This window comes from Lepus europaeus, chromosome X (genome assembly GCF_033115175.1).
Source record: "Lepus europaeus isolate LE1 chromosome X, mLepTim1.pri, whole genome shotgun sequence".
Lineage (NCBI taxonomy): Eukaryota > Metazoa > Chordata > Mammalia > Lagomorpha > Leporidae > Lepus > Lepus europaeus.
In genome coordinates, this window is record NC_084850.1 from 114,251,308 (window position 1) to 114,272,142 (window position 20,835).

Consider the following 20,835-nt stretch of genomic DNA (forward strand, 5'->3'; position numbering starts at 1 on the left):
TCAAAATACTGTGCTTATTGTTTTGTTCCTGCTGCCTGTTTTGCTAAATGTGCATGCCTCATCTTGGATGGTTAAATAATTGGCATTTGTTACTCTGAAATAGCCATCCCCATGGCCGTTGGGAGACTAATTCAATGGTGACATCTCCTATACACTGCACTTACTTACAGATGAAAGTTGCCACAGAATATTTCTAGCAGGTTGGTAGTCCCATCTGAAGATGGATGTTTTACAATGACTTCATGAAGGGCGTGCCTTCTAAGACCTCTTGAGACAGTGGTTGGGGTAGTCATGCAGAATTTGCCTGATAAGTTCACTGAAATATCCCTAGAAAATTAAAAGTTTGTGTTGTTTCTCTGCAGTGTGTCATAAAATTTCACTATTAGCCTTCACAAGTCTAAGTTTCAATTAACCAAACAAATAAAATTCTTAGAGCTGCTTCTAATTCATCTTAACACAATTAATCCCAGAACTTTGATAGATCTAACTATATTATTATTATTTTTTTTACTTAGTGATTTTTTTAACTTTTATTTAATGAATATAAATTTCCAAAGTACAGTTTATGGATTACAATGGCTTCCCCCCCATAACTTCCCTCCCACCTGCAACCCTCCCCTTTCCCACTCCCTCTCCCCTTCCATTCACATCAAGATTCATTTTCAATTCTCTTTATATACAGAAGATCAGTTTAGTATATATTAAGTAAAGATTTCAACAGTTTGCAACCACACAGAAACACAAAGTGAAAAATGCGGTTTGAGTACTAGTTATAGCATTAAATCACAATGTACAGACATTAAGGACAGAGATCCTACATGAGGAGTAAGCGCACAGTGACTCCTGTTGTTGACTTAACAAATTGACACTCTTGTTTATGGCATCAGTAATCACCCTAGGGTCTTGTCATGAGTTGCCATAGCTATGGAAGCCTTTTGAGTTCACCGACTCTGATCATATTTAGACAAGGTCATAGTCAAAGTGGAAGTTCTCTCCTCCCTTCAGAGAAAGGTACCTCCTTCTCTGATGATCTGTTCTTTCCACTGGGATCTCACTCGCAGAGATCTTTCATCTAGGTCTTTTTTTTTTCCTAGAGTATCTTGGCTTTCCATGCCTGAAATAATCTCATTGGCTTTTCAGCCGGATCTTAATGCCTTAAGGACTGATTCTGAGGTCAGAGTGCTGTTTAGGACATCTGCCATTCTATGAGTCTGCTGTGTATCCTGCTTCCCATGTTGGATCGTTCTCTCCCTTTTTTATTCTATCAGTCAGTATTTTCAGACACTAGTCTTTTTATGTGATCCCTTTGAAGTGATCAATTTCTGTTCACAATTGATCTATCCATATTATTAATAAATTCAGCCTGGCTCAATAATTTGTAATATCATATTTGGCTTAGAACAAGGATTCCCTTAGAGTCTATTCCTGCAAGTATTTCTCAGATTTGTAAAATACTTTTGGAATGCAAATTGTTTCTTCCTGGGACTGACTTAGCACTTGTTCTCCAGAACATGCTGTTGTCTAACTCTATTTATAGTTCTAGAGTTAATAAGGGGTATTTGTAATGAGGCTCGGAAAGGATATGCAACTGCTTGCAAGACAGCTGCCTCAGTTACTATACTGCATTATATAAATAAAGCCTAGTCTCTGAGGGACAGGAGGGTGTGTGTCAGACTGCAAGGAAACATCAGAGAGACTTGTAAATTTAAGTCTCTTATATCTTTTCATCTTTATTTTTCCAGAAATCCACATTTCATTTCCTAAGTCCAGTGCTTTCCAACTGATGCTATGAATTTCACATCAGAATCTTGACAATCTGTGAATTGAATTTTCTTTGCAATTCTACAAATGATGCAGTTAATTTTGGGTCTTGTTTTCAGAGATGTTGCTCTTGATATTATAAGAAATAGGAGATTTTTTAAAATATTTCTTTATCTATTTGGAAGTTTGAATTACACAGAGAGAGGAAGAGATGGGGAGAGAGAGAGAGAGAGAGACAGAGAGACAGAGAGAGAGAGAGAGAGAGAGAGAGAGATGTTACATCTGTGGTTTACTTCCCAAATGGCTGCAAAGGCTGGGGCTGGTCCAGGTCGAAGCTAGGAGCCAGGAGCTTCACCCATGTGGTTGCAGGGACACAAGCACTTGGGCCATCTTCTGCTGCTTTCCCAGGCTCATTAGCAGGGAACCTCCATGGAGGCTTTATGCACTATGCTGTAATACCAGCCCCAAGAGATTATTTTTATAGCTGACGTGTAAGCCCTCTGCATCTGTTTGTGACTTGAGGTAAATGTTTAAAGTTCTGAATTTTCATTTTCATTTTCTTTCTGTAATATAAGATCTCTAGTGCGATCAGAAGTAGTTATTCTACCTCTCAATTCTGCGGTCATTAATGCTAATATATTTATCAAGTTCTGCCCATTGGCGGGCACAAGTCAAATGTGTCTGTGTAAATTTAAGTTTAGCTGTAACGAAATGAAATAAAACCTAAAAATCCATTCCCTAGTTTCACTGGAAATGCTCAAGAACCATAACTGGCTACTAATTACTGTATTGTACAGTACAAATAGAACATTTCAGTCAGTAGAAATAGTTATATTAGTGCTGCTCCAGAGACTTAAGAACTTATATGCACTAAACACACACAGAATACTTATAAGATTGTATTTAGTTACCAAAAACTTGGATACATCTCAAATACTCATTGACATTATAATGGATAAACACATCGGATAAACACAATCAAAATGAAATATGTTCATCAGTGCAAATGAATGAACTATAGATAGACAGCATTTGATGAATCTTAGCTACAAAATATTGAGCAGAAAGGACACAAAACACATACATTATATTTTATTGCTGTGGAAAGAAGATATCAGTTAGAGATACATCACTGGTGGCACAATGATAACGAAAACAAGGACATTATTAGCAAAATACCATGATATGTTGAGGAAGGTGTTCAGATGAGGAAAAGATAAATGGAGAATTTATGGCTGATTGTTGATACTGTATCAACTTGAACATTGGTTCCATGGCTACTTAATCACTACTTGTTAAACTTATCTTATCAGATATGTATTTTTATCATATATATTTGCTGAAACAAAGCCTAAACGAAAAATGTATTTCAATAAGAATTAACAAATTTGGCTCCCATTAGAGCTGTGAAAAAACAATTTTTCTCTTCAATTGTTTTCTACTCCACAGAATTTTGATAATTGTAGGCCTAAGTAATTCTCAATGTGGGGGAAAAGAAGAGAATTAAGAAAAACACAGAATCTTAGCTGATATTCTTACTATACAACTAGCTTGAATATTAAAGCATGGAAGATATTATTAATGGCAGTACAAGCATTTACAACAAAATAATTTTCAGAGCTTCTAAAATTTTCTTTAAAGATTCATTCATATATTTGAAAGGCAGAGTTAGAGAGAGAGAGGGAAAGAAAAGAAAGCGAGATCTTCCATCATCTATTCACTCTTCAAACAGCCGAGTCAGCTGAGGCTGGGCCAGGCCAGCCAGGAGCCAGGAATTCCATTCGGGTCTCACATGTGGGTGCAAGTGTGCAAGGACTTGGGCCATCCTCTGCTGCTTTCCCAGGCCACCAACAGGGAGCTGGATTGGAAGAGGAGTAGCAGAGACTTGAACCTTTGCTCATATAGAATGCTGGCTCTGCAGGCAGTGATTTAACCCTTTGTGCCACAGCGCCAGCCCCCAGATCATTTTAACATAAAATGTGGAGGAAAAATTAATCAGAACAAACTTTCTAATACTTGATAATGATGGAATTTCTGTATGGTTAGCTCACATATTCATTGTAGGTAAAATGCTGAATAAATTTAGAATTCATGTGTACATGCTTTTTTCAGTATTAGGAATTTAATATTGATCTTTGGATTTGGCAACTTGATACAGAGTATTATAGGTGTGAATTGCACATAATTATTATTAGAGAGTTTTAATTATTTTTACTGTTTCTTTTTTCTAGTGTGTTTCTGTGTATTGAAAATACGTGTAAATGTGCAGCTTGAATATTTTAAGAAACTTTCAACAAACTAAGCAAAGGTGAAATTTGAGTTCTAGTGTTTATTATTAAATAAAAATAATGTTTTGAACTACAAATATAAGTGTGTGTGTGTGTGTGTGTTCCTGAGATCTACACCTATGTTGCATATTTTTATTGCTGTTTTCATCTTCAATTTTGCTGATAGCATTATGGAACATAGACAAAGAATAACCAGATTCAAATGAAATATTTACTTTGCTCAATGCTCAATGTCTATCTTTGTACTCAAGAGCTAATTGACAGTTATCATTCCTGGGATTGGGGGTGGGGTGGGGAAATACAGCTTCTATTTCTTTCTATACCATACGTTTGTCTCTAGGTTGTATTAAGTAAAATCAGAGATACACAAAGTGTCAAAAATTAACAAAGCTTACAAGAGATCAAGATTACTGTAGCAGGAATTCACATTCAAATAAAGATTGACCAAGAAATTGAAAGAATGGTGACTGTGCGACATTTGAAGCAAGAAGAGCTTTTATGGCTTTAACTAGCTAGGAGCCTCTCAAATTCCTTCAATCTATTTACAATGGCGTAAGTAGGCCACCTGATGAAAATTTTGACCAATGTAGGTTGACCAACTTCCTCATTGTTTCATATTTTGGATTTCTTGTGAGTCCAGCAACATATTACTTTATGTTTATTCATGATGGCTTCTTGTCCATCACATAGTGTGTTGTGATTTTGGTACTGAGTACAAAGGTATAAGATGGAGGATGGGTAGAGATCTATGCATATAAATGGTCAGAAGAAATCAAAGGAGCCATGCGACATAGTTGATTACTTTGTAAATTTGAATGATTCAACAAGTTGTTTAAGATATGTGTTGTAAATATCTAGCCAAACTTTTATCCTCATGATCAGGACCTATCAGGACAGTGTTTGTGTTGTTTCTTTGTATATTAAGATGCATCTTATAGAAATTGATAGGTATTCTTCAGTCCTTCCAGTTTCTGACTAGTTCAGGAGATAGTATTGCTGTTGATGTACAAAATACAAGAATCAAAGCTCTAAGTCATTAGAAATCATGGATTTGGGGTAGACACAAAAAATATTTTTATACATGGATTTCACAGGGAAAATATGATATGGATATATGGATGAGTTATGTTGTCTTCAATAGGACTTTTTTTAAAAGAAAAGATTTATTTATTTATTTAAAGGGCAGAATTACAGAGGAAGAGGGAGAGACAGGGAGAGAGAGATCATCCATCTGATGGTTCATTCTCCAAATGATCACAATGACTGGGGTGCGCCAAGGCAAGGCTTGGAGCCTAGAACTCCATCTGGGTCTCCCACATGGATGACAGGGGCCCAAACACTCAGGCCATCTTCTGCTGCTTTCCCAGGTAAAGAGCCTCTGTGATTAAGATCGGCACTCATAAGTCAGCACTTAAATACAATGCCAATGTCACAGGCTGAGGCTTAACTGGGTGCACCACAGTGTAAGCCCCAACAGAGACCTTTGTATGGTTTGGTCATTGCTATGATATAATGTAAGGAGTTGCATGTATGGATCTGGGTAAGATGGAGCTGGTAAGCAAGTTTTCCTGAATTAGGGTATGAACTCAGTTTTATCATGGGGAGTAGAAGAATGGATAGCTGATAAGGGAGAAATACTTTTTGATGGATGCATATAGGTGTGGCATAGGAGAGAGATATGTGAGGGAATGCCTTGTTACATGGTCATCAGGTTGGGTTGTGATCATTCCCCAGGGATGTACACGACTCTTAGATTCATGTGTCACAAATATTAGAACACTTAAAGCAGTCATTCATTAATAAACTCATCCAAAGTTCATCTAATTAATACTTGTTGGTAGTGGAAAAATGGTTGTCAGTGGATGGACATGGTCTTTCTCTTTAGTCCCAGACTATCTTAGCAGATGCCATGTAGGACCACTAGAAGTTCCTGGGCTTCTGGGGAAGGAGACCATAATTTAAGAAAGACATTTTCCTCTGAGATATAAATGTCTATATCTGGCTGTTATGGCCCTAAATCTTGAAGGGATTCTGTAGTTTGCTAGCTAGACATTGTTACATAAAGGTAACTGCTTTATGTAACTACTTATTTCAGTTGGTGAGTTCTAATTGCTGGTTAATGACTGTAAAGTTTTGTGGCTAAGGGAATCCTCATAATGGGGTGTTCTACTTTCCCTCAATGTTTTAACTGATGTGATATGCTATGTGCTCAATATTTCTGGTTAAATGTAATACAATGTCAAAATTATATTTCTCCAAAAACACTGTCCATGTAATCTATAACATGAATGTTTGATTGGCTTCATAATAGGCAACTGTAATAGTTGAGGTTTGCTATTATGACATATTGAACATATCTAAATAAAAGTTTTTATACCTCAAAGTCAGCTTTTTAATTTTTTTTAACAGCAGTCCATTTCCAACAGAAGCTCAGGACCAGCTTTCTTGTAAATTCAACAGATGGAGATCAATTGTATGAACTATTTATCTCTTTAAGTAGCACAGCCCCAACAATGGAATTTGAGGCATCTATTTGACAATCAAAGAGATGTTTTTGGAGGTGAACTCATTCTTTAGTTCCTGGGGTGCTGCTGCAGTTCTGGCATGCACACAAGTGAAAACTTCCAACTCTTAAGGTAATTTGTTATTAGAGGAATGAGTATGAAAAATTAGAGATTAAGAATCTTTGGCTTCTGTAAAAGTTTGGTGGACAGGATGACACTCTGTGCTACTTTATATAGAAGCTCTGATAAAACTGAATGTGATCCAAGGACCATGCTCAAAGGTTTTTCTCCCCCACTCTAATTTTAAGTTTTATTAATTGTACTTTGAATAGGTAATACATCACATCTTACATGACAGGAAAAGTGTAGAATTCACTACTGAATCCCAGGCCTCATTCTGTACCTCACTATCACACCACAGGCAATTATATCTGTTGGCTTATCACCAAGTGCACACAAGACAACAGCATCCTTACACTCATTCTCGCTTAAATACATATAGTATACTATTTATAATCTTCTATATCTCACTTTTTTAAACTTAAAAATAAATCCTGGATATTTCTTCAATGACAATGTCTTGAGAATTTTCTAACTCTTTTTAAAATATCTACAATACTGAACTGGATGTATCATGGTTTAATAAAATTCCTATTGTTGGACATGGGCTGTTCCAATAGCTTCTGATCACAAATGATCCTGTAATAGATATATTTGCAGATTTTTCCTTTGTGCAGGCATATCTGTAGGGCAGATACCTGGAAATGGGACTGCTCAGTCAAAAGATAACTATTCCAGTGATTGTGTTAAACACTGATGTCCCCTTTCACAAGGCTTGGACCGGGTAGTCTTTTCATTAGCTGTGTGACAAGAAGGTCTGTTTCTCCTTGGCTCCCCCATAGAGAAGGCTGTCAAACTTTCAGGCTTTTGCATATATGGCTTATGAGAAAAAATACCTGTAGTTTTCATTTAGATTTATATCATTCTGAGGAATTTTATGTATTTTTACATATGGTTAAGGGGAATTATGATTTGTCTTTTGATAAAATACTTTTAGTGCTATTCTCAGTTTCTAAGATCTATCTTCTATGAATGTATTTTTCAGTTTTATAGGTTGCATATATTGTTCTCAGGTATTCTTTATTTAAAAACCTTGCCTTGAGAGATTTTATGCCAAGTACAAATTCTCAGTTTTTATTTTCCAGTCTTTTACTTTGCTTTATGGTTTTTAGGCTGTTGGGTCCTAGTTAAGAACATTTTATTTTGTTGGAACTGCAGATGATTTATAACTTAACTTAGGTAATATTGATGGCTATATGGTGCTGAATAGACAATTTTGGAGATTTGCTCATATAAGTTTTACACATTCCTAATTACTTCCAAAGAATATTATCCATTTCTACATTTTATCTCTTTAAAATTCTATTTTATATTCCATTACCATTATAATTTCTGTTTTTTGTAACTAAATTCTGAACTCTATTGATTTTTTGTTGTTTGTGTTGTTTTGTGTTTTAAATCTATATGATAATACGTACAAATAAAGATAGGCTTACATGATAATTTCTAATTCTTATAATTTGTTTTTTCTGTTTGATTTGGTTACATAATGACTCCAAATCTGCAAAAATGCAAGATGATGGTGGGAATTTTGTAGAAGCTATTTCACAAACTTTGGTAAGGCATTAAAATGTGCTAAAATATAAAAATAAATCACTGGGGGTTAAGCTGCAGCTTTGGATGCCAGGATCCCATATTTGAGTGCTGTTTCAACTTTCAGCTACTCTGCTTCTAATCCAGCTCCCTGCCAATGAGCCTGAGAAAGCATTGGATGATGGCCCAAGCACTTGGGCCCCTGCTACCCATGTGGGAAATCTGGAGACCTGGCTGGAGTTCCTGGCTCCTGGTTTCTGCCTGACCCATCTCTGGCTATTGTACCTATTTAGGGAAAGAAACAGCAGATGGAAGAGCACTCTCTCTGCTTCTATCTCTTTCTCTGCCTTCATTTCAAAAAAAATCTTAAAAACAAACAAAAGTAAATTAATATGGGCTTATTCCTGCACATCTGAAATAAATGTATAAATTTATGATACATTAACACTTATTTCCATTATATTCTATTTGTTATTACATATTGTTTCATATAAATGATATTGGCATGTACTTTTTGTGTAATTATAATTTTCTCAATTTCATATTTATCACCTCTGTTAACAAAAATTTAGAAGTTTTTCTTGTCCAGTCTCTTGAATAGTTACAAATGAATTGACATATTGTTTCTTTAAAGGTATAATAGACATATCATGAAATTATCTGTGCCTTTTTGCTAATTTAGGTAGGTGAGAATGCAAGTCTTGGTATTGTTTGCTATTTATTCAGTAGTTAATAATCAGTTTAGAGCTTTATATCTCTTCTGAGGTCTGTTTTGGTAAATTATTTTTAGTTATTTTAAAATTTTGTCTGCATTCTAAAATGGATTTGATAATTCTTCATGTTTGTTTTCCCTCATAATTTCTTACTTTGTGCATAGGCATTTCCCCATTTTTCTTGAATCGCTTATGTAGTCCTCTACCAATTTTATATTTTCAATAATTACATCAAAAAGTATGGGCTGTGCATAGGGAGTTCTTTAAAAGATGATAGTATGGACAGGAAGGAAAAAGAGAGTCATTTTATAATCGGGAATCCTGACTGACACCATCTCAGCCAAGTGATCAAGGGAAGTCAGCATCAGCACTGGTAAATCACATCTATGATATGCATGTTTGATAGATGTAATGAAGCAATATTGGGTTTCCATCTTTGTATTTGCCAGACTCTCCAGAGAAACAGAGCCAGTAGGATGGATGGATAGTCGAATAGATGACTGGTAGACAGATTGGTAGATAGGTAGAGATTTATTATAAGGAATTAGCTCATGCATTAGTGTCAGGATCTGCAGGGTTATTCTGCAAGTTGGAGAACAAGGTTAGCTGATGACCTATTTCTAGTCCAAGTCCAAAGGTCTGAGAACAAGATGAGATAATTGTATAGTACCAGTCCAAAGGCCAGCAGGCTCAAGACCCTGGAAGAACTGATGTTTCCATCTGAGTCTGAAAGTAGAAGAAAACCGATGCTCCTGTTTGATGACTGATATCTTCCATCTGTTGATTCACTCTCCACAATGGCTGGGGCTGGACCAGGCCAAAGTCAGGAGCCTGGAATTTCATCCACACCTCCCATGTGGGTACAGGGGCTCAAGCACTTGGGCCATCTTCTGCTGCTTTCCCAGGTCATAGCAGAGAGCTGATTGGAAGTGGAGCGGCCAGGACACAAGTCGATGCTCATATAGGATGCTGGCATCACAGCTGCAGCTTAACCCTGAGTGTCACTTCCCTGGCTCTGATGTCAGGAATGCTAAGGAGGAAATGATTCTTCCTCACCTCGGGTAGGTCAGACTTTATTCTAGTCAGGACTGCAGCTGATTGGATGAAGTTAACCCACATTGGGACGACCATCTGTTTTACTCAGTTTATTGATATAAATGGTAATGTAATACAAAACACTTTCACAGAAACACCCCGGGGGCTGGCGCTGTGGTGTAGCAGATAAAACTGCTGCCTGCAGTACCAGCATCTCAAGTGCATGCCAGTTTGGTCCCTGCTGCTCCACTTCTGATCCAGCTCTCTGCTATGGCCTGGGAAAGAAGTGGAAGATGGCCCAAGTCCTTGGGTCCCTGCCCCAGGGTGGGAGACCTAGAAGAGGCTCCTGGCTCCTGGCTTTGGATTTGCCCAGCTTTTGCCACTGCAGCCATTTGGGGAGTGAACCAGTGGATGGAAGATTCCCTCCCCCTCCCCCCCTTTCTGCCTCTGCCTCTCTGTAACTCTGTCTTTCAAGTAAATCAATAAATCTTTTAAAAAAACACCCCAGAATTATGCTTGACTATATATCTGGGCATCCAGTGGCCCAGAAAAGTTGACCCAAAATTAACCATCACATTCCTAAAACCCATAATGTGGCTGTCCAATCATAAGAAAAATAATCACAAAAATTCTAGTAGAGGGACATCCTAGAAAATAGCTTATCATTACATTTTTTTTAAAAAAAATTATTTTATTTATTTGAAAGGCAGAGTTACAGAGAGAGATAGAGAAAGGGGAGAGAGAGAAGTCTTCCATCCACTGGTTCACTCCCCAAATAGCTGCAACTGCCAGGGCTGGGCCACACTGAAGCCAGGAGCCAGGAGCCTCTGTTAGGTCTCCCACCCCGGGGCAGGGACCCAAGGAGTTGGGCCATCTTCCAGTGCTTTCCCAGGCACATTAGCAGGGAGCTGGATGGGAAGTGGAACAGCCAGGATTTGCATCGGTGCTCATATGGGAGACTGGCATTGCAGGTGGCAGCTTAACCCGCTATGCCATAACGTCAGCCCTGACCATTACATTTCAAAACTGTCAAAGTCAAAGTCAAGGGATGAAGAGAGGTAGAGAAGACAGAGGGGGGAGAGAGAGAGAGAGAAAGAGAGAGAAGAGAGAAAAGAGAAAGAGAAAGTCTTCCACTCGCTTGTTCACTCCCCAAATAACTGACTACAGCAGCCTGGGCTGGAATAACCCACACATATCCAGGAGCCTGGAACTCCATTCAGGTCTATGAGGTAGGCTGTACTTGAGACATCTGCTTCCTTCCAGGGTGTATATTAGCAGGAAGCTGTATTAGAAGCAGAGATGGGACTCAAACCCAGGCACTCTGATATGAGTTGCTAGTCCCTTCTATTAACATGGCAATACCACTAAGTTGTTAATATTTTTGACTAGGAGTTTAGGGGCAATACAGGTGAAGTAGCTAAATAGGGAATCTGGGCAAAGTTGATGGTAGAATCCTAAGTTTCTCAAACAGATAGCAGATTCTTAGTTCTCTCACTGGAGGGATTGTGGACAAGGTGTATCATTTCCCCATGTGTACCTTCATGAAATATTCTTATGAATCAGCAGGATGTTGCCATTATATATGTCCATCTGTATATATATTTTATGCATTGGACATTGGAACAGAATACGTGAGGGCCTAGCTTCTATTGTCCAGACACCTCAATTCAAATTTCAACTCTATAGATTTGTCAGCTTGAGAATGTTACTTAACTGTTTCATCTACGATTTGGGGGGAAATGTCCATGTGTCATGGTTGTAGTTGTGAAGATTGGACAAGATAATTTAAAACTCAATTGAAATTTTGTATAGCTCAATAATTGTGAACTTTTATTTTTGTGTAGTTGGGCTTACTCAACCAAAGCATCCAGAACATGTCACACTAAAGCATGCTCATGATTCTGCGTCAACAGATATGGATGCACACATCTTAACTGGCATCTAATTGCTGTGTCAAATACCCATCCCTCTCGTGAAGTATTTTTATGAGGCTTCCAAGAAAGAGGAAAATCTAACTGAGTCAACTTCTGAAGAAGATCAAACTTGAAGAAATTACTGGGAGCTGCTACTTTATATTATGACTGCTTTAAAAATTATTGTGTTTATGGATCTGATAATATCTGAATCTCTAATATTTTTAAGTCTGAGCCCTTTGAACATTGCATCTTTTTTCAGTCTTTGCTTATACATAATTAATTATTTGTAGCTAATTAAGCTGAAGAAACCTGGGAATAAAGTTTGAAACAAGGTTAATAAAATTCCTTATCTAGTATGAAAAATATCCAGGGGGGGATGGCTATTCATTTAGGATACCTCATATAGCTCCCTAACTTCTCCTATTCAATTTTGAATTATTCACACTCATCCATGATGTTACACACTTCTCTCCTGGAATGTTACATTATTCAGGTCCAGGGAATAAGTAGCAAGTGACTCCATGTTGGGTGACTTTGTACCAGTCTCAGGTGGTGGGAAGGTCCAATTGTCTGACTCCGTCTATGCCTCTTCTTGAGTAAGTCAGGCATCTGTGAAATATTCTGATATTAGATAGGTTAACACAGTAAAAATTAATTTTTCATGGCAAAAATGGATGCAGGTAGATAGGAAAAGGATCCTTCAAGTTGTGTTTCAGGGATATTACTGACAAAGAATTATTCTACAATAATTCTATGATGTAATTCCTTTGTATCAATACATTTTAGCATATAGATTATTTCATTTCTTCCTAATAGAAGAAATTTGGTCTAGGGTTCATGTGGGAGCATATAAATATAAAGATACATATAAATATAAAGATATTTTGATTAATTGGTGGAGCGATTCTGGGGATAGTAAATCTACCTTGCTCCCCTTTCTCTCATTCAAGTTAAATATTTGTGCTACCTATGCTAAAAACTTTATTATTGTTATTCCTCCAACTGTTAAGATTACATTCGGCTATGAAGGATATTTGAAAACTATGAGAAGAGTGGAGTGGTAAATTAAGATTCAGTTTCACAACTGAAAGTAAAGTTAACTGGTGGGGTTGATAAAAGGAGCTTGGATGGGAAAAACCATAGGAAGCTGGAGTGGTTCATTAATTAACAATAAAGATACTAATATGGATGTCAATGGGGAAGTGGGAGGAGCTATATGGGAACTTGTATTATTATTTTTTGTTTTGTAAATTTAAAATTATTAACCAAATACTTATATTTTAAAAAATAAACATTTCCTTCAAAAACTTCTTACATGTAGATCTTTGATTTGATTTGATAATTTGTAATTTTCCTTTTATATTTGACAATTTTAAAATTTTTGAAGATTAATTTAACACATCAATCAGTTTAGCACTGATTGTAACTTGCATTGAGCTATATTATTTTATCACTTTGCCTTTTAAAATTTGCATTTATAGTCCAAATTGTAGTGTTTCAGACTACTTGTTAGTTAAACATACCCATTTGAAATCTTAATTCTTGCACCATCACTGAAGTTACATATTTCTTTTGATTTATTATAGCAACTTAATAAATAAAATCAATGAGATTTAATTTCTTAAAGTTCTAGTAAACATAAGAGGAAGTAGTCTCTGGTAATGCTTTCATGATTAGATAAAAATTCCTTACATAGTGAGGCAAAAGATAATTTCCCTGTCTGGTACCAGATCTCAGTGGAAATGCTTTCAACTTTTCCCCATTAAGTCAGGTGCTGGCCATGGGTTTTTCATAAATTGCTTTGATTGTATTGAGGAATGTTCCTTCTATACCCAATTTGCTTAGAGTTTTCATCATGAAAGGGTGTTGTATTTTATCAAATGCTTTCTCTGCGTCTATTGAGAGAATCATATGGTTTTTCTTCTGCAGTCTGTTAATGTGGTGTACCACATTGATTGAATTGCCAATGTTGAACCATCCCTACATACCAGGGATAAATCCCACTTGGTCTGGGTGGATGATCTTTCTGATGTGTTGTTGCATTCTATTTTCCAGAATTTTGATGAGGATTTTTGCATCTGCGTTCATTAGGGAAATTGGTTTGTAATTCTCTTTCAATGCTGCATCTTTTTCAGGTTTAGGAAATAAGGTGATGCTGGCTTCATTGAAAAAAAATTTGGGAAGGATTCCCTCTTTTTTGATTGTTCTGAATAGTTTGTGACATATTGGAGTTAGTTCTTTAAATGTCCAGTAGAATTTAGCAGTTAATCCATCTGGTCCTGGGCTTTCTTTGTTGGCAGGGCCTTTATTAATTATTCAATTTCTGACTCACTTATGGGTCTGTTTAGGTTTTCTATGTCTTCCTGGTTCAATTTAGGTAGGTTGCACATGTCCAGGAATCTGTCCATTTCTGATAGATTTTCCTGTTTGCTGGCATACAACTCATTGTGGTAATTTCTGATGACTCTTTTTATTTCTGTGTTGTCTGTTGTTACATTGTCTTTTTCAACTCAATTTATTAATTTGGGTCTTTTCTTCTTTTTACTTAGTTGGGCCAATGGGGTGTCAATTTTGTTTATTTTTTCAAAAAACCAGCTCTTCGTTTGGCTGATCTCTTTGATTTTTTTTTCAATTCTGTTGATTTATTCTCTGATTTTGATTATTTCCCTTCTCCTACTAGTTTTGGATCTGATTTGATGCAGTTGTTCTAGATCTTTGAGAGGCATTGATAGCTCATTTATTTGGTACCTTTCCAATTTCTTGATGTAGGCACCTATTGCTATAAACTTTCTTCTTAACACTGCTTTTGCTGTATTCTGTAAGTTTGATATGTTGTGTTGTTACCTTCATTTACTTCCAGAAATTTTTTGATTTCTCTTTTGATTTCTTCTATGACCCACTGTTCATTCAGGAGCATGTTGTTTAGTCTCCATGTGTTTACATATGCTCTATGGATTCCTGAGTTGCTAATTTCCAGCTTCATTCCACTGTGGTATGAGAAGCTGTATTGTATGATTCTAATTCTTTTGAATTTGCTGAGACTTGCCTTATGGCCTAGTATGTGGTCAATCTTAGAGTAGGTTCCATATCCTGCTGAGAAGAATGTGTATCCTCCAAGTGTAGGATGAAAAGTTCTGTAGATATCTGTTAGATCCATTTGGGCTATAGTGTCGATTAAATCTGCTGTTTCCTTGTTGATCTTTTGTCTGGTTGATCTGTCTATTGCTGAAAGTTGAGTATTGAAGTCCCCCAATACTATTGTATTGGAGTCTAAGTCTCCCTTTGAGTCCCTTAACATATCTTTTAAATAGCCTGGTGCCCTGTAATTAGGTGCATATACGTTTAAAATAATTACATCTTCCTGTTGAATTGATCCTTTAATCATTATATAGTGCCCCTCTTTGTCTCTCTTAACAGTTTTAGTGTTAAAGTTTATTTTGTCTGATATTAAGATGGCTTTGCCAGATCTTCTTTGATTTCTGTTGGCATGGAATATCTTTTTCCAACTTTTCATTTTCAGTCTGCATGCATCTTTGTTGGAAATTTGTGTTTTTTGTAAGCCGTAAATAGATGGGTTTTGTTTTTTAATCCATTCAGCCAATCTGTGTCTTATAACTAATGCCACTTACATTCAATGTGACTATTGATAAGTAGTGACTTTACCCTGCCATTTTCCCAAAGATATCTTTAATATATGCTTTGAACTTCCTGTGATATTCTACTGGGAGATTTTCTTCCTTTACCTTCTTTCCTATTGATGACTGTGTTTCTGTGTGTAACACATCTTTAAGCATCTTTTGCAGGGCAGGACGAGTGGTGACAAATTCTTTCAATTTCTGTTTGCTATGTAAAGTCTTTATTTCACCTTCATTCACAAATGAATGTTTTGCAGGATATAAAATTCTGGACAGGAAGTTTTTCTCTCTTAGTGCTTGGGTGATATCTCGCCATTCCCCTCCTAGCCTATAGGCTTTCTGATGAGAAGTCTGCTGTGAGTCTAATTGGGGATCCTCTGAGAGTAGTCTGATAATTCTCTCTTGCACATTTTAGAATCTTTTCTTTATGTTTCACTGTGGTGAGTTTGATTACAATGTGTTGTGGTGAGGATCTCTTTTGGTCATGTTTATTAGGGGTTCTATGAGCTTCCTGTACTTGGATGTCTCTGTCCTTCTCCAAACCTGGGAAGTTTTCTGCTAGTATCTCACTAAAAAGGCCTTCTAATTCTTTCTTTCTCTTCATGCCTTCAGGAACTCCTAGAAGCTGAATGTTGGGTTTTTTTAAATAGTAACCCTAGATTCCCAACAATATTTTTTAGATTTCTAATTTCCTCTTCTTTTCTTTGGTTTGACTGTATACTTTCCTGTGCTCTATCTTCTAAGTCCATTATTCTCTCTTCTGCCTGACTGATTCTGTTTTTAAGGCTCTCAAATGTGTTTTCCATTTCTTCTATTGTATTCTTCATTCAATTTTGGCTTCTCTTTAATATCTCAATTTCATGTTCTACCAAATTCCTCATTTCATTTTGATTTCTCCTTAAGATTTCATTTTCACAAGAGAGATTTTCCGTCCTGTCCTGTATGGATTTCTGTAGTTCATGCATTTGTTTTTGATAACTTCTAAATGTTCTTACCATAAATTTTTTGAATTCCATTTCTTGCATTTCTTCTATCTCATCATCTTCATAATCTTGTATTGGAATGTCCATTTGGGAGCGCCATGATGTCTTCATTTTTCTTGTTTCCTTGGTTTTTGCGTTTGTTGTTTGGCATTGTCGAGATATTCTTTGGTTTCTTCTTCTTTTTTTCTTGCTGTGGCTTTTCTCATTATACTATGACTCTAGATTAAGTGGACTGTCTGCTTTTGGTGAATCTCTAGAGGCTTGTGATGGGTGTGGCCAGAGAGCTCTGTTCAGTTCTTCAGGTTTAAGGGAGTGCCAAAAAGGTGACACACCCAGGTTTGGCCTGATAAATCTCTCTCTCTCTCTCTCTCTCTCTCTCTCTCTCTTTCTCTCTTTTTATTCAGAAGGGAAGTAATTCTGCTCAGCTGAGCTCTTCTCCTTGATGGCAATCAGTGCCTGAGCACTAGCCCCAGTGGGTATGATATTTGTCTGCCCTGTCCCAAGGACCACAGAAAGGATCTGTGCAGTACTCAGTGTAAGCTCAGATTCCCCTGCAATGCTTCTCATTGGGTAGCCAAAGCCACCCGAATTTGTGACTTCTCCCAGTGAGACTACTCACATCTCAGCCACTCTGTGAGTTCTCGTACACATCCTCAGGTTTTTTTTTTTTTTCCCCACAATCCAGGTTCATAAGCTCCACACATTCACTAGGTCTTAGTCTCCTGTTATTTCTCCCCACCAGAGTCAGGTATTTCTGCTTGGCTGATGGTGGGTGCAGCTTTTATGTTTGTCCAAAATGGTGCCTGCTCTATTGTCTTGCTCGCCTTTGTAAGGTGAGTGGAGAGAGAGAATTATGTCTGTACACATCCCTTTTACTTTTTTTCTCTCTCCTCTAGTTAGGCTGATGTACTTTCCCCCACGGGGCTTCAAGTCTCATTCCCTCTAGGCTCTTCCTGCCACTTTTCCCCCAGTGTCTCGGGCTACTGGGGTTTCGCCTCACCTCCCTTTCCAGCGCTGGTGCGTAGACTCGGCAGCTGGGCTCCCAATCCATGGGTGCCCATGCCCTCCACGTAGGTCCACTGTGTCCCTCTAATTCTGGAAGAGTTTCCTCTGGCATTTTTTCCCTAACTCTTCCCTGAGACTACAGTATCTCCACTTTTATTAAACTATCTTTTCCTGGACTATCAGTGGGCTCCCTCCCTATTCTGCCATCCTGGAGCCCTCCCATCTGCACTTTTCACAGAAACTATTATTAGTCATAACTGATTGGATGTTATGCTAAGACAGGATATTAGAACTTAGCATTTTCTGGCCCTGTTCATCACTTGATTACTCATGTCATCTTGAGAAGAATAAAGATTCTTGTCCTTTAGGATTTTATATCAAGTATAATCATTTCTCACTGTTGAGCCTCTCATGATTTCATTAACTGGAAATTTAGGAAGAAAGGGATGATGGTGTATCCAGCTATGGTAACCTTTCTTGGCAAGCTAATAGACATTTTTCAAGGGCTGCAATCTTCAAAAAATATTTTCCATTGTTGTATGTTCCTAGTGCGTTGGTACACTGTTGCTTGCCATGGCCATGTAAACACGTTTTCAAAAAACCAGTGTAATTTCCTTAGATGTGAAACGTGGAATTATAATGAAACAATGAAATATTCATTTGGGGACAAATACATTTATTGCAGTCAGTGGCAATGTCTTATTCATTTGAATTTACACAAAACTAGTGAATGTTTCACTCATGTATATTATGAACATACATCACATCCCCACTTTCTTCTGGTCAATCATTCATTTAAAAAGATAAAGCCTGTGGGGTCAGCATTGTGGTATAGTGAGTTCAGCTGATGACTGCAATGTCAGCATCCCATGTAGGCACTGGTTTGAGTTCCAGCTGCTCTGTTTCCCATCCAGCTCCCTGCTAATGTGCCTGAGAATGCAACAGAAGATGGCGCAAGTGCTTGGACCCCTGCCATCCATGTGGGAGACCTGGAAGAAGCTCCTGGCTGCTGGCTTTGTCCTGGCCCAGTCCTGACAGTTGCAGCCATCTGGGGAGTGAATCAGTGGATGGAAGACCTCCCCCATCTCTATATCTCCCTCTCTCTGTAACTCTGCCTTTCCAATAAATAAAATAAATCTAAAAAAATACTGCTTTAAATTATAGTTAAAATTTGTTTTTTAATTGTTTTCAGCTTGAACTTGGTACGTGTGCTGCATTTTCTTTGTCTTCTATGCTTTGAGACTTTATTACTTTTCTTAGAATCCCTACATTACTTGTATTAAGATGATTAAATATGTATTGCATACTGCTTGAGTTTTAGTTTCTATAAAAGTTTTGCCTCCTGGCTCTAAGAGGAAGTCACATGATTCCTTTACTAACTCCATGTATATCTCATGCTGGTTATTTTGGTTTTAAGACTTCCTTTATGCCCATGACAATTCCCACTTACTTCTCAAGGAGTTGCAGGGATGACTGTTTTTGGACTCTTCATAGTTTATTTTATTAGTTTTTAATTTTTAAGAAGATGTCCTGGTTAGTTCCCTGTTGCAGATTGGAAACAATCTGACATTCAGAGTTAGGACTCATGGGATGGATGTGATGACAGTTTTGTTGCCTGTGTTATCACTGGCTCTGGCAGAAATCCATATATTATTTCTTTGAAAAACATAAAGATTATTTATTCAGTTTTTAATTGGAATGGAGTTGGAGGGGATGTAAGGCTAGACCCTAACTTACTCAGTGGGGATTCATTATTGAGAAAACATTTTGCTCTGAGCTGTCACAGATCATAAAGATGAATAAAAGTTCTTTCTTTCCGAATAACTGAGAACAGAACATTTGCTGACCTTTTAGCTGAGGAAGATTAGGCTACATTGGGAATATAAGAATAAATATGACTCACTTCTTGCTGTGAAATGTGGTTGGGGAAATAGCTTTGTAAAATATGCAGTGGAAATAAAATAAGAGATTCAACACACATGAGGCCTTTTTTTGTAGTGTACTGAATAATCTGGGTGAGTAGAATATCAAGGTGAAGCAGGTAAGGGTATTTGACTTACCTCAAGTGATAGAGGATATTTACCTGCAGGTGATAGGATATGATTTTTATTCTGTTTTCTGAAATAAACTATTATAAGTCTGTAAGAAGCAAATTAGCCACAAAATCTGAATTTGTCAGCAGTATGTGTGGGATACACTAGGATGAAGAAATATTGGAAGAACAGAACCCTGGTAAGATACTAAATATAGTATCAAACAAGGAATAAGAAATGAGATATAAGACTTTGACAGTAGAAATTCAGTAACAGCAATGGATTAAAGAGATTTTATGAAGACAGAACTAACAGGATCCAGTAATTATTTAAATGAGGGGTGTTTCATTTACTTCAGAAATAAGACCTTTTAAAAACTACCCCAGATTAATTCCATAAAAGTATACCATGGGCACTCCTGGCCCCTGATATTCATGTATGTTATTTTTTCCCTTGCTTGTCTGAAACGTTTCTTACTATTATATTCCTGGCTTTCTGATCCTTAATAGTCTTATCCTTAATTTTCCATAGTCATGTAGGACACTACATTTTAATGATCTTTCAAATTTATTTCCCTGGCCTACTGATATTAGAGTTCAGCTTGTGTCTGTATGACATTGCTTTATGTCTCAATACTACTAGGCATATATGGAAAAGGCACAGATCAATACTTTTAAAATATGGACAGAGGAAAATATGTTGGAGTAAAATAATGAGTTTATTTTTGGAAACTTTGAGACATCAATAGGACAAGCAGTTGGTGGAAAATATTTGTAAGGCAGGTAACAAGAGTTATCCAATCCAAATAAGGATATTTTTGATTTGTTGTTTAAATGTAGGTTTTCATAAACTGTCAATTATGTATTGAATCAAATATGTAAGTTTGAATTATGAATTTAATATATACATTCATTATGTATTGAATAAAAATATATGTTATACATATAACATAAAAATGAAGAGAAAACAATCTCTAGTGTGTCCTGTTAATGACTATTTCATGTAAATATATATGATTGGTATAATTTCCCTTGCTGTATAGAAATTTATTATATCTTCAATGTTTTATATTCTTGTGTATTTGTTCATGTTTTATCACTAGTGTTCTATATTTCTTTAAAGCACTCTCAGTGGTAAGAATTCCATCTAATTTCTCTTATAAGTTGTTTACATACACAATTACCTAATAAGAAATTAAATTTCACATGGCTATCTTTTTTTTTAAAGATTTATTTATTTATTTGAAAGTCAGAGTTACACAGAGAGAAAGAGGCAGAGAGAGAAAGAGAGAGAGAGGTCTTCCATCCTC